Source organism: Hevea brasiliensis, chromosome 10 (assembly GCF_030052815.1).
Source record: "Hevea brasiliensis isolate MT/VB/25A 57/8 chromosome 10, ASM3005281v1, whole genome shotgun sequence".
NCBI lineage: Eukaryota > Viridiplantae > Streptophyta > Magnoliopsida > Malpighiales > Euphorbiaceae > Hevea > Hevea brasiliensis.
In genome coordinates, this window is record NC_079502.1 from 47,202,041 (window position 1) to 47,218,108 (window position 16,068).

Consider the following 16,068-nt stretch of genomic DNA (forward strand, 5'->3'; position numbering starts at 1 on the left):
TCCCAATTGCTGCCTCACTTTCTCCCTTGTTCCTCCATGAATGGTCCTCCATTTAAGCTTACACTTAAGCTTAATTTTCTTCACTTAACCTTCATAACTCCCCTAAAAACCTTACTAGAGCTTGTTATTGCAACTTGAGAAGAAGATTACAAGAAGAAAGAAGAGTTAAAGATAGTGATTTGAAGTTTTAAGAGAGGTTAGTATGTTAACTTGTTATTTTCCATTTTAAATGCATAATTAGTTGTTGAAATGAGCTTAAAAACTAATAAAATGAAATTAAAATATGGGGGGGAGGACCAAACTAAAATTTCGGCCTGTTGAAGGGGAGTATGATTTTGTATGGTTTGATGGATTTGAATGAGTTTAAAAACCTTATTTAGTTGAATGGTTAGGATTAAGAGCACTAATTGTGATTAAATGCATGAGATGGATGAGTTAGGGTTTTGAATATTAGGGTTTGTGAACAAAAAATGTGAGAAATGAGCAAATGATATCTTTGACCTATTGTGAAGTGAAATAATGGTCAATTATGACCAAATGAGTTGTGTGGGAATGGTAGGAAATTAAGTTAAATTCGGAGGTTGTATGGTCATGCTGCTGGCAGCATGACCAAGTCAACTTTGAAGGACCAAAACTGAAATTTTACAAGTCTGATTGATATGGTACCAATTGGGGATGAAAATAGACATAAAATGACACAATTTTCATTTAGGAACCATGCCCAAAAAGTGACCAAAACTTAGTGAACCAATTGACCAAAGTTGGATAAGAGCAGTCTGCCACTGTACAAACTGACCAAATGAACAGTGTAACTCGAGTTAGACAGTCAAAATGACCTGAAATTTTACCAGAAGTTAGATGAGATGTAGACCTAAAACTTTCATGAAGAATACAAGTCCAAATTCTGCCAGTAACCAAGCCATTTGGCCACCCCAAGTTGGTGACTCAAATCTGCCAGCACCAAAATTTGCCCAGAAAATCTGGGTTGTGTCCAATCCAGCAGCCCTAGTTCAAATGGCCATAACTTGAGCTACAAAACTCCAATTGGGGTGATCCAAAAATGAAAATAAACTTAAGACAATAAGGAACATTTTCTATGAAGAAAGATTTGCCAAATTCCAACAGTAGATTGACCAATGGAACAGTGCAACTAGGAGCACCAAAACTGAAAATTTGACAATTTTGCTTGAAGGACTTAAGCTTTGAGAAAATGACCAAAACCAACAAATTTAATGACCAAAATGTGGTATGTGGGTGAAGTTGGAGTTCCCATATCTATTAAGCCTTAAAAAGTCAACAATTTGACTTGAATAGTGTAGTGAAACACAAAAACTTCGAGAACGTCGAAATTAGTACATTAAAGCTAGGTAAAAATGAAGTGAAATTTATTTTTAGAATTATGCTAAGTTATGGTACTGAAACACTGTGAAATTTTGTGTTTCAGTTGAAAAAGACTTGGAAGCTCTGAGAGACTGAGTCAAGGCCTAGAGGCGACTCACGTCAGGTCTGTGCACAATAATTCTTGTTTAAATATTTTATTCTCAAAAATTTGACTCTGTGGTCAATTATGTACTGTGTTGCCATTTTATAATCGCAAGTATGACTTTGGAAATTGATTAGATTTTTCATAAATTATTTGAATAAATTGTTTTGAATTGATTTTGTGTTCACACTTAGCATGATAGTATCACATTATTCCTCCTCCATTTATGGGGTTGAGATCGTTTATTTTCCTCCCTCTCTGGCTTGCCAATTGAGGTTGAGATCGGATGAGTACTCATTAGCTAGCTAGCCACCTCCCTCATTGATTTCGATTAATGGGGTTGTAGATTACTTTGTCGTGGTGTACAACACGGCATTGATCGGAAATTTTGTGTCATGGCTTAAGTTGTGTATGATTTTGGCAACACTGTATTTAATAAATTATTTGACTAAATGGAGTTGTTATGAGCTTTGATATTTGTGAAATGTGATTGAGAAGTATTCAAATTGTGTTTCATCAATGAATGATTTATGTATTGCATTTAAAATTTTTTTATTGTGCACCACTGAGTATTTTTATATTCAGCGATAGCTTATTTTGCTGTCGCAGATAAGAGCAAGGAGAAAGCAGCAGAGTGAGCTACTATTAAATAAAGGACTACTCTGGTCTTTTCGTACGGGTATTATTTTATACCCTTGTAGTTAATTTTGATGTAAATATAATAATGTTGTATGTATCAATGTAAGTTGAGCAGTTTTAAATAAATTGTAATAATATTATTTTTGGATTTCCTTCTATAAATTTAATATTTGTACATGTGAATTTCATGTTTTATGCCTCGTGAATGAAGTATTAAATATTTTGAGATGATGAATTTTGATTTGTATTGTGGAATTACTTTGAAGTGATTTGAATTGAGATGATTGAGATTTATTGGAGGTTGGGAGTTGTGAAAAATTTTTAGAAGTGTTTTTCTCAGGTATTTGAAGAACTGTTTTCTCCAATTACAAACGGAACTCTGTCAAAATTTTTATAAAATTTGCGGCAAAATTTAAATGGACAAAAATTTTTACTAGATTTAAACTTTGAATAAATGGTTTTTAATTCCTACCAAAATGCTCACCACTTCCAAAATATAAGAAAATTGTTTTAAAATCCCTTGTAGGGTACTTAATGAGTTATCGGTAGGTGAAGTTCGGTAGTTCATTAAGTATTCTACGGGATCATGTTATGCCTTACAGAGGGGTAAGGTGTGACAATAAAAACTACAATAACAAGTATGATTAACATAAATTTTGGAACAATTGTCAACTAAAAGTATTTTCTAACACACCATAAATTATAAAGCTAATTGGCGAGCCTACTTAATGTAAGGTAAGAGGACCTAAAAGTAAGTTGCCGTAATAGAATTGCTCTCGATGAGGGCAAAGATGTTAGTAATTGTCAATGGATATTGTAATCAGAATAAGTTTCAGATATTAGAAAATTTGAAAAGGATAAAATATAGGAAAGTGTGATTTATTGGAATGTATCATAGTAACTATACAATGTTCTTGATGTTTGTACTGTAAGCTACAGATTACAGTACTAACTTGAGATTATTGCGTAGAGCTACGTACTACTCGATAGTACACCAAGATGAGAATAGTTACTAATGGCATCTGTTTGGTATAGTTATGCCAGGACAGAATTTTATTATTGGAAACGAGTTTGGAAATCCTACATAGGGATTTAAAACTCAAAAGTTAGAATATTGAAAGGTTATAGTTTAGTACAAAAGTAAGTTATAGAATATTGATAGATAAAAGAATTGTGAAAGTGAAAATTTGAATAGCTGGTTCAAATGTAACAAAGAAATATTACGAATATTAGTAAAAGGGTTAACTAGAATGGTTAGAGGGCCAAATCAGAGTAATACCGAAGTATAGTGGATTTGGGACATAGTATCCAGTGAGGTACAGTCAGAGCAGAGACGATTGAGATTTCACAGAAGGCTATTTCTGAGATGGTCGAAAGGCTTGAAGTCAGGGTGACACCATAGGTGTATGCCATGAAGGCCAGAGAGGAACCAAACCTAGATATTGATGAAACAACACAAAGAAATGAAGAAGCAAGGAAGCAACAGATACATTAGGTAAATTTCAAGGATGAAATTTTTATTTAGGGGGGAAGAATTGTAACGCCCTCACTCTATGTAGTCCGTACATTCGACTACTCCGGTGACCTAATGTCGATCCGGATAAGTCATGATGTCTAGAACTACACTTCAGTGATAATAAAATGCATAAAATGATGAAATAAATAAAAAGAAAATACAAGAAAAATTAAGGAAAAATAAAAAGAGGAAATAAAACTAGGTTAAATGAGCCAGCACTGCAGCGATGGGTGACCGCACGAGGAAGTTATGGCACAGGCAATGACCCCAGGACTGCGGGGAATGCTCAGAAATAATTTTCGGGACATAATTAAAGGTCTACTGAGGTGTAATTGACATTGGAAATGTCAAAGAAAAATTAATAAGTTAGTATAAACAAAAAAAGAAAATTAAAGAAATCGGCGGTACAAGGATTTAATCGGTAGTATTGAAAAATCCGAAATATAACTTGAAGAAGGGCATTTTGGTCATTTGACTCCTAGAGTTGACTTTTGACCTAAATGTTCATGAAAAATAAGTGGTATTGAATTTTAGAAAATCCCATGAAAAAGAAAATTAAATATGAAATGCAATTTATGAAAAGTGAGGGGTAAAGATTAGAATAATTAAAAGTTTAATTATCTTAATATTTAATCTAAGTTAGTGGGGTTAGGTGGCACTATATAAAGCATATGAGGAACACTAAATCAGCCATTTGCATCATCTTCTTCCTCAAAATTTCCTTTGGCTGAATTGAGTTCCTCCCAAGAACCTCCATTGACGTCCATGAAGTAAGCTCCATGCCTCCATGATCAAGCCATAATTTCTTCTAAGTGCTGTAACATCCTCATTTTAGCTAGTCCGTACAGTCTACTGTTCCGGTGACCAGTGTCGGTGCGAACAGCTAGAACATTCGGAAAAATATTTAAACTAAAGTAAGGAACCAAAAATTAACTCAAATATTAATAAGAAAAAAATTTAGAAAAAATTATAAAATAATTTTTGGGACTCCAGAGAAGGGTCATTGAGGTTCTTATGGCATTGGAATGCCAAGAAAATAATTAGAAAAATTTTTCAATCGGTACAGACAATTTTGGTCCGTTAAGCCAAACGGAGGGCATTTTGGTCATTTCGTCTTCAGAGATGATTTTTGGGCCAACTTGTCCAGTTAAATAAATAATTTATATAACATAAAATATAAATAAATATTGTCAAAAATTTAATTGCAATTAAATAGACAAGAAATGGAGAGAAAATGAAAGAAAATGGATTTATGACATCATCATGATGTCATTAAAAACTCTTCCAACCAACCCAATATTGACACATGGCATAAACATATATAAAAGAGGCCAAATGGGCTGGAAAACAAAAAAAAAATCAGAACACCTTCTTCTCCTTGACGTCAACCTCTCCTTCCCTAACCACCATGAACAAGCTTTTTCAAGTTTGATTTTCCCTAGCTTTCTTCCACCAAAAACCCTAATTGTCAATACAAAAACTTGCTCTTACACCTTAGTGATTCTTTTGAGAGCAAAAAGAAGAGGAAAACAAGAGGTTTAGCAAGAGGGAAAATCTCACTCCATAGAGGTTAGTGACCTAACCATGAATTTTACTTTAACTTCATGTTAAGGACTTTGAATGAGTGTAAATTACAAAAAAAAATTTTTTTGAATACCATTTGTATGTAAACCCTAGATTTTTGGTAGCCATGGTTAGGGTTTGATTATGTTGAGTTTAATGAAATTAAAAGACTATCATGGCTGCCCATAATATGTATTTACTAAGTGGATTGATGAAATGAAGTGAAAATGCATGAATGGTAATGTGTGAGTTAGGGTTTGGAGTGGAAAAATGGGACTTTGACTATGTGATGATGGAAGTAGGTTTTAATAGTCAATTAGTGACCATTTGGTTTGGTTTGAATAAAAAATGAAGTGGGTTTAGTGATGGGATTTGGGTTTAGTGTGGCTGCCCATGGTGACCTGTAGAATTGGACCTAAGTCCAGCAGGTTTGGGCAGCCATAACTTGAATTGTAGAGGTTCAATTGGTGTAAGGCCAATTGGACATGAAATTACACATATAATAGCTCAATTTTGGTGAAGAAACCATGCCCATAAAACCAAACCAAGTGGACCAAAAGCTTGCCCTAATCCAAGTGATCTGCAGTCTGCCTGTGCAAAAATAACCAAATAAACAGTGTTTGGTCATTTGGCCATAACTCAGTTTAGAATGGTCCAATTGACCTGAAATATTACCAGAAACAAGCTGAGATATAGACCAACAACTTTCATGAAGGAACCTAAGCCAAATTATGAACATAACCTATCCAACAAGTGAGTTGCAGTCACTATTCACTGCACTGTAGATATGGTCAGTCCAGAAAAATTTCAATCCGGCCAATTGTGGTTTTTAGAGCATAACTTGAGCTACAAAACTCCAAATGGAGTGATTCAAAAAAGGAAATTCAACTAGACAAAATAAGGAACAACTTTCATGTTGATCATTTTATCAAATTCCCACTACAAAAATGACTAATGGAACAGTAAAAATGAAGCATGAAAACTGAAAATTTTGCTTAATTAACATTAAGCTTAGAAATGGTATTGGCAACCAATACCAACAAATTTTGAATGCAAAATATGGTATGTTGGGAGTATTAAAACCAATGTACCTATGTCTATGTAAAAGTCAACATTTTGGTTGACTAATGAGGTGAATAGAAACACCAAAACTTGAAATTCAAAAATTGTAAAACTTAAAAGTGTAAAATACCCTAGTATACCTATCAAGATTGGTTTGAATAGCTTGGCATGCCAATAGGGTTCTGTTAGCAGTACTACATATGGCTTCATGCCATTCTGTGTTTCATGGCTTTCTCATGCCATTCTGTGAAATAATAGCCTTTGGCTATGTTATTTGAGTTGATATGCTTGGGTTTTAACCCTGATAATTATTACAGCTTATTAGTCGCATTACATTTGCCGGAAGACACAATGTGACCGATGGTGTGATGGTCCGAGGTACTTAGTACCCAGTGCCGGATTACCCGTTTATCCAGTCCAGTCAACTAGTATGGGTTACTCAGGCAATGATAATAAACCTTACCAAATTTTAAGTGAATAATACTGTAAATAATACCAGAAATTAAGTCTACCCAAAAATGAAATCATACATTCTTCATAATTATTTTATTCTATTTTATTTTATTTTATATTGTCACCACTAAGCAGAATTGCTTAGCGCGTCGCTTTTTCCATGGGCAGGTACTGGAGACCTAGCTGGGGAGTCCAGCAGACATCAGAAGGGGTGAGCCTTCAGAGCTGCATCCGGGGTCCAGATTCACCTCATATCTGCATCCGGGGTCCAGATTCACCTCATATCTGCACTGCATATGGTAGGACATTAGGATTATAGGTGGCCCTTTTGTATTTTTGCATTTTGTATTAGTTTGGATTGTAGCTATAAACTCCTGTAATTATGTATTAATGTAAATATATCAAATTTCATATTATTGAGATTTTCTGTATAATGTATGTTGATAAATGAAATGTTGAGAATTATTTGTGAATATGTTTCAAGTGATGAAGTGAAGAGAAAAGTTTTGAAAATAGTATTGTGATTTGAGATTGAGATTTTGAGATTGACTTGAATGTGTATAATGGAGTTTGGATTTGGAAATTATTTTGGAATTGTTTTTAAACAGGTTCAGAAGAACTGTTTTTCCAATTTACAGCCGCCACTCTACCAGATTTTCTATAAAATTTGTGGATAAATTCAGATTTATCAAAATTGAAAATAAATGAATTAAAAAGGATAAATTGTAATAGAAATATGAATTGGTGCTCCTGCACACTGAGTGGCATAACTTGCTTGGCTACACTGTAGACGGGTAAGGGGTGTCACATTTAGCTGTATCAGAGCATCGGTTTAGGCGTTTCTGGGCCTAGATAGAGTATATACCATTGCATTGCATTTGTAAGTGTTGAGGTGACACTGATGCAGATCTGTTTGTTTTCTTATTTCGAATAAGATATGGATCCTGCTTCACAAATAGCAGTTGAGGAAGAGGTGGAGAGTCGTGCTCCACTAAGGGTTGAATCTGGGGGCAGGGTAGAATCTGCTCCACCAGCAGCTGAGGCACCTACCCAACCTCAGTTTGTGTTATTTTAGCAAATGACTGAATTCTAACGACAAATGATGGGGGCAATTCCACCACCACAACCACAGCCACAACCACCACCAACACCATAGAAATCTCATTTAGAGAAATTGAGGAAGCATGGGGCTGTGGACTTCTTTGGGAAGAGGGAGGATGATCCCATGGCCATAGAAAATTGGTTGGACAGAACCATCAAATCTTGAAAGCCTAAAGCGCACCCAGCGAGAACTCGGTGGGTGCTGTGTCCCTACTTCAGGATGATGCATATCAGTGGTGGGACACAGTAACCAGTGAGGTGCAACCTGAACGGATCACCTGGGAATTCTTCCTCACAGAGTTTAGGAAGAAATATATCAGCAAAGTATATTTAGAAGAGCGAAGAAGGGAATTTATCAGTTTGAGACAGAGATAGTTGTCAGTGGCTGAGTATGAGCGTGAGTTTGTTAGACGGAGCCGGTATGGGAGGGAGATAGTCCCTATAGAGGCAGAGAGGTGTAGACGGTTTGAATAAGGGCTCAATGACAACATCAAAGTCATGATCACAGCATTGGAGATCACAGATTTTTCTAAACTGGTAGATGCAGCATCAAAAGTGGAAAGGGTCAGAATCAATGAACAAAATAGAAGGGAAAAAGGCAGAAGAGGTTGGTCAATCCGGTACATTTTACGCTCCTGCAAGAAGAGTAAGGGTCCTCCTACTCGAGTTCAGACCACCACGAGTCGGGCGATATCAAGGGCGGACCACGCTCACACCTAGGAGAGGCCAGTCCACACCATCAATGGGCAGCTCTCCAAGGACGGTGTTTAGGGGACCAGCCCCTGCATCTTCTGCTTGTCAGTACTGCCAGAAGTGGCATAAGGGAGACTGTTGGAGAGTGACCGGTGCATGCTTATGGTGTGGATCTACAGAACATCAGATCAAGAATTGTCCGAAGAGGACTACTACTGTTGCTCCAACACAAGCGACATACCGCTCTGCACCACAAAGAAGTACGGCACAGTAAACCTAAGGCAGTTGGTCCATCATTGAGGCCTGTATCAGAGTCAGCTGAGAGGCCAGACACTAGAATACCTGCCAGGGCCTATGCCATTAGAGCTCAGGAGGAGCAAGATGCCCTGGATGTCATCAGGGGTACGTTTTCCCTCTACAACATTTCTGTGCATGCATTGGTGGATCCAGGATCCACTCATTCCTACATTTGCATTAAACTACTCGTAGAGAGGGGAGTTCCAGTAGAGGAGTGTGATCAAGACATTCTGGTCACAAATCCACTAGGCCACAGTGTGGTAGTGAATAAAGTGTATAAAGGTTGCCTGTTGAGGATTCAGGGGTATGAATTCTCAGCAGACCTAATTGAGTTGCCCTTCCATGAGTTTGACGTGATTTTAGGTATGGACTGGTTGTCACATCATCAGGCAATAGTTGATTGCAAATTGAAGAGGATTTCTCTAAAAAACTTCTGAGGGTAATGAAATCACTGTTGTGGGTGAAAGGACAGATTTCCTGTCCAATGTTATCTCAGCCACAGTTGCAAGAAGATTGATGAGAAAAGGCTGTAAAGCTTACCTAGCACACGTGATTAATACTAGGCAAGCTAAGCCAAACCTGTGTAATATACTCATAGTAAGAGACTTTCTAGATGTATTTCCTAAAGAGCTGCCTGGTTTACCACCAGAAAGGGAAGTTGAGTTTGCTATTGAGGTAATGCCGGGTACAACACCCATTTCCATTGCTCCTTATAGGATGGCACCCACTGAATTGAGGGAGTTGAAAACTCAGTTGCAAGAGTTGCTTGATAAGGGGTTCATACGCCCCAGTGTGTCACCATGGGGAGCTCCGGTGTTGTTTATGAAGAAGAAGGATGGAACCTTGAGATTGTGTATTGATTACTGGCAGTTGAACAAAGTAACTGTGAAGAATAAATATCCATTGCCCAGAATTGATGATCTGTTTGATCAGTTAAAGGGAGCTGGTGTATTTTCAAAAATTGATCTCAGATCAGGGTATCATCAATTGAGGGTAAAGGATGCAGATGTGTCAAAAACTGCATTCAGAACCCGGTATGGGCACTATGAATTTCTAGTGATGCCGTTTGGGTTAACAAATGCACCAGCAGCATTTATGGACCTTATGAACCGTATCTTCCATCCATACTTAGATCAGTTTGTAGTGGTCTTTATTGATGATATTCTGGTGTATTCCAAGACTAGGGAAGAACATGATGAACATTTGAGGATTGTTCTGCAAACCCTGCGAGAAGAGAAGCTGTATGCTAAGCTGTCCAAGTGTGACTTCTGGATGAGTGAAATCTCCTTTCTTGGACACATAGTATCAGTTGAGGGGATTAGAGTAGATCCCAAAAAGATAGAAGCAGTGATGGAATGGAAGCCTCCCAGAAATACAACTGAGGTAAGAGTTTCTTGGGGCTAGCCGGATACTACAGAAGATTTGTGAAGGGGTTTTCTCTTATAGCTGCTCCAATGACCAAGTTGTTGCACAAGAATGTGAAATTTGGCTGGAATGACAAGTGCCAAGCCAGTTTTGAGAGGCTAAAGGCTATGTTGACAGAAGCACCAGTGTTAACACAGCCAGTGTCGGGGAAAGACTTTGTGGTCTACAGTGCTGCCTCACATAATGGGCTAGGGTGTGTATTGATGCAAGAGGGGAAAGTGGTCGCCTATGCTTCTAGGCAGTTAAGGCCACATGAACATAACTACCCTACTCATGACCTAGGGTTAGCAGCAATTATCTTCGCACTGAAGATATGGAGGCATTATTTATATGGTGAAAAATGCTACATCTATACAGACCACAAGAGTCTAAAATATTTGCCAACCCAGAAGGAGCTTAATCTTAGACAGAGGTGATGGATTGAGTTCCGAAAGGACTACGATTGTGTGATAGATTATCATCCTGGGAAGGCAAATGTGGTTACTGATGCTTTGAGCAGGAAGTGCATCATAGCTTTAAGATCACTAAATGCCTGTTTGTCCTTAGCTCAAGATGGAGCTATTTTGGCTGAGTTGCAAGTGAGGCCAACCCTGCTACAGCAGATACAAGATGGGCAGAGGGCAGATGATAAACTAATGGCCATTGTGAGTAAAATTCAAGAGGGGAAGGAAACTGAGTATGAGGTGAAAGCAGATGGTTGTCTGTGCTACAGAGGAAGAGTGTGTGTATCAGATGATGGGGAACTGAAGATTAGTATTTTGAAAGAAGCAGACACTAATGTTTATGCTATGCACCCGGGAAGCACGAAAATGTATAATGATTTGAAGCCTCATTATTGGTGGCCTGGTATGAAGAGGGATATAGCTGACTATGTGACTAAGTGTTTGACATGTCAGCAAGTTAAAGCAGAACATCAAGTTCCATCAGGATTGCTATAGCCTATAAGCATACCTGAATGGAAATGGGACCGAGTCACTATGGATTTTGTTAGTGGTCTACCTCTCACCCAAAAGAAGCATGATGCAGTGTGGGTGATAGTAGATAGATTGATGAAGTTAGCACATTTTCTGCCAGTTAGGACTGACTACTCACTGGAGAAGCTAGCAGAATTATATATCAGTGAGATAGTTAGACTACATGGAATCCCACTTTCCATCATATCTGATCGAGACCTAAGGTTTATATCAAGATTATGGAAAAAGTTACAAGAAGCCTTGGGCACATAACTCTGTTTTAGCACTGCTTTTCATCCCCAGACGGATGGACAGTCAGAACGAGTAATCCAGGTAAACCTAAGAACTAATTGAATTTTTGCAAGTAATAAATTGAAATGATAGTAACACTGTGAATTATGTGATAGATCCTGGAAGATATGCTAAGGAGTTGTGTCATTGAGTTTGAGGGGAGTTGGGATAGATACCTCCCACTGGCAGAATTTGCATATAACAATAACTATCAAGCTAGCATTCAAATGGCTCCGTATGAAGCACTGTATGGGAGGAAATGTAGAACCCTAGTGTGTTGGACTGAATTGGGCGAAGATAAGCTGGTAGGACCAAACCTGGTGAAACAGACTGAGGAGAAAGTAAAGATAATTAAAGTTAATCTGAAGGTTGCCTCATATAGATAAAAATCTTATGCCGACTTGAAGAGAAAAGAGATAGAGTATGCAGTTGGCAATAAAGTATTTCTCAAAGTCTCACTGTTGAAGAAAGTACTGAGGTTTGGGAGAAAGGTTAAGTTAAACCCTAGGTTCATTAGCCCATATGAAGTCATTGAACATGTGGGACCAGTGGCCTATTGGCTAGTTTTACCACCAGAACTGGATAAAATTCATAATGTATTCCATGTTTCCATGCTGAGAAGATATTGCTCAGACCCTTCACATGTCATTTCCATGGAAGAGATTGAAATCCAACTGGACTTGACATACACAGAAGAACCTATACAAATCCTAGCTCGGGAAGTGAAGGAACTGAGAAATAAACAAATTCCACTGGTGAAAGTGCTTTGGAGGCACCACAACACTGAACAGGCAACTTGGGAAAGTGAAGAGATAATAAGGCAACAGTTCCCTCAACTGTTTGCATCAGATAAATTTGAAGGATGAAATTTTTATTAGAGGGGAAGAGTTGTAACATCCTCATTTTAGCTAGTCTGTACAGTCTACTGTTTCGGTGACCAGTGTCGGTCCAGACAGCTAGAACGTTAGGAAAAATATTTAAACTAAAGTAAGGAACCAAAAATTAACTCAAATATTAATAAGAAAAAAATTTAGAAAAAATTATAAAATAATTTTTGGGACTCCAGAGAAGGGTCATTGAGGTTCTTATGGCATTGGAATACCAAGAAAATACTTAGAAAAAATTTTCAATCGGTACAGATAATTTTGGTCCGTTAAGCCAAACGGAGGGCATTTTGGTCATTTTGTCTTCAGAGATGATTTTTGGGCCAACTTGTCCAGTTAAATAAATAATTTATATAACATGAAATATAAATAAATATTGTCAAAAATTTAATTGCAATTAAATAGACAAGAAATGGAGAGAAAATGAAAGAAATGGATTTATGACATCATCACGATATCATTAAAAACTCTCCCAACCAACCCAATATTGACACATGGAATAAACATATATAAAAGAGGCCAAATGGTCTGGAAAACAAAAAAAAATCAGAACACCTTCTTCTCTTCTTCTCCTTGACGTCAAACTCTCCTTCCCTAACCACCATGAACAAGCTTTTTCAAGCCTGATTTTCCCTAGCTTTCTTCCACTAAAAACCCTAATTGTCAACATAAAAACTTGCTCTTACACCTTGGTGATTCTTTTGGGAGCAAAAAGAAGAGGAAAACAAGAGCTTTAGCAAGAGGGAAAATCTCACTCCATAGAGGTTAGTGACCTAACCATGAATTTTACTTTAAAGTCATGTTAAGGACTTTGAATGAGTGTAAATTACAAAGAAAAAAAATTGTTGAATACCATTTATATGTAAACCCTAGATTTTTGGTAGCCATGGTTAGGGTTTGATTGTGTTGAGTTTAATGAAATTAAAAGACTATCATGCTTGCCCATAATATGTATTTACTAAGTGGATTGATGAAATGAAGTGAAAATGCATGAATGGTAATGTGTGAGTTAGGGTTTGGAGAGGAAAAATGGGACTTTGACCATGTCATGATGGAAGTAGGTTTTAATGGTCAATTAGTGACCATTTGGTTTGGTTTGAATAAAAAATAAAGTGGGTTTAGTGATGGGATTTGGGTTTAGTGTGGCTGCCCATGGTGACCTGCAGAATTGCACCTGAGTCTAGCAGGTTTGGGCAGCCATAACTTGAATTGTAGAGGTTCAATTTGTGTAAGGCCAATAGGCATGAAACTAGACATATAATGGCTCAATTTTGGTGAAGAAAGCATGCTCATAAAACCAAACCAAGTGGACCAAAAGCTTGCCCTAATCCGGGTGATCTGCAGTCTGCCTGGGCAAAAATGACCAAATAAATAGTATTTGGTCATTTGGCCATAACTCAGTGTAGAGTGGTCCAATTGACCTGAAATTTTACCAACAATAAGCTGAGATATAGAACAACAACTTTCATGAAGGAACCTAAGCCAAATTATGACCAGAACCTATCCAACAAGTGAGTTCCAGTCACTGTTTACTGCATTATAGATATGGTCAGTTTAGAAAAATTTCAATCCGGCCAGTTGTGGTTTTTGGACCATAACTTGAGCTACAAAACTCCAACTGGAGTGATTCAACAAAGAAAATTCAACTAGACAAAATAAAAAACAACTTTCATGTTGATCATTTTGCCAAATTCCCACTGCAAAAATGACTAATGGAACAGTAAAAATGAAGCATGAAAACTGAAAATTTTGCTTAATTAACATTAAGCTTAGAAATGGTAGTGGCAACCAATACCAACAAATTTTGAATGCAAAATGTGGTATGTTGGGAGTATTAAAACCAATGTACCTATTGTCTATGCAAAAGTCAACATTTTGGTTGACTAATGAGGTGAATAGTAACACCAAAACTTGAAATTCAAAAATTGTAAAACTTAAAGTGTAAAATGCCCTAGTATACCTAACAAGATTGGTTTGGATAGCTTGGCATGCCAATAGGGTTCTGTTAGCAGTACTGCATATGGCTTCATACCATTCTATGTTTCATGGCTTTCTCATGCCATTCTGTGAAATAATAGCCTTTGGCTATGTTATTTGAGTTGATATGCTTGGGTTTTAACCCTGATAATTATTGTAGCTTATTAGCTATTCTGTTGCACACCAAAAGACACAATGTGACTGATGGTGTGATGGTCCGAGGTACTTAGTACCTAGTATCGGTTTACCCGTTTATCCAGTCCAGTCAACTAGTATGGGTTACTCGGGCAATGATAATAAACCTTACCAAATTTTAAGTGAATAATACTGCAAATAATACCAGAAATTAAGTCTACCCAAAAATGAAATCATACATTCTGCATAATTGTTTTATTCTATTTTATTTTATTTTATATTATCACCACTAAACAAAATTGCTTAGCGCGTCGCTTTTGCCACACGCAGGTACTGAAGACCTAGCTGGGGAGTCCAGTAGACATCAGATGGGGTGAGCCTTCAGAGCTGCATCCGGGGTCCAGAGTCACCTCACATCTGTACTGCATATGGTAGGAAATTAGGACTATAGGTGGCCCTTTTGTATTTTTGCATTTTGTATTAGTTTGGATTGTAACTATAAACTCCTGTAATTATGTATTAATGTAAATATATGAAATTTCATATTATTGAGATTTTCTGCATAATGTATGTTGATAAATAAAATGTTGAGAATTATTTGTGAATATGCTTCAAGTGATGAAGTGAACGGAAAAGTTTTAAAAATAGTATTGTGATTTGAGATTGAGATTTTGAGATTGACTTGAATGTGTATAATGGAGTTTGGATTTGGAAATTATTTTGGAAGTGTTTTTAAACAGGTTCAGAAGAACTGTTTTTCCAATTTACAGCCGGCACTCTGCCGAATTTTCTATAAAATTTGCGGATAAATTCAGATTTATCAAAATTGAAAATAAATGAATTAAAAAGGATAAATTGTAATAGAAATATAAATTGGTGCTCCGGCACACTAAGTGGCATAACTTGCTCGGCTACACTGTAGACGGGTAAGGGGTGTCACAATTGCCTTCATTAAAAGTGATCCTCACACCATGGGCAGCACATAGGCAGCAAAAAGGAGAGAAAATCTTAAGGTTTAGCAAGCTCCAAATAAAGGTTAGTGCTAGTTTTTCATCCCCTGCTTCATTAAACTTTGTATTAAGGTTTAAGTGAGTTGATTTGCTAAAAAAAATTGACGATTTGATGAGTTATTGATATATTCAATTTTGGCAGCCATGGTGAACTATGAAGAGTGTTAAACTCCATGAATTAAATTAGTGAATATTGGTATTAATAGATTCATGGAAGTGTATAGTAAATTATTGGTTGGAATTCCATGTAATTGTTAGGTATAATCATGTATACTATGTTGATTTTGACTTTGTGAATTAAGATTGTATTTGGTATATTGAGGACTTGTATATACTGCTCCAATTGACCATAATGAGATGTGATAAATGATATTAGTACATTATAATTCCAGAATTCAAGTATGGGAGTTTAAGGATTAGGGCTTTGAATGTGTAATGGTTGTGTAATTGAAAAATTATATAAGGGTAGTATGCATTTAGGGCTATAACCTAAATTGTGTGACCCCAATTGGTATAAGGCCAATTGAAGGCAAAACTAGACATAAAATAGGCCAACTTTCATGTAGAAGTGTTGCCCAAATTCTTC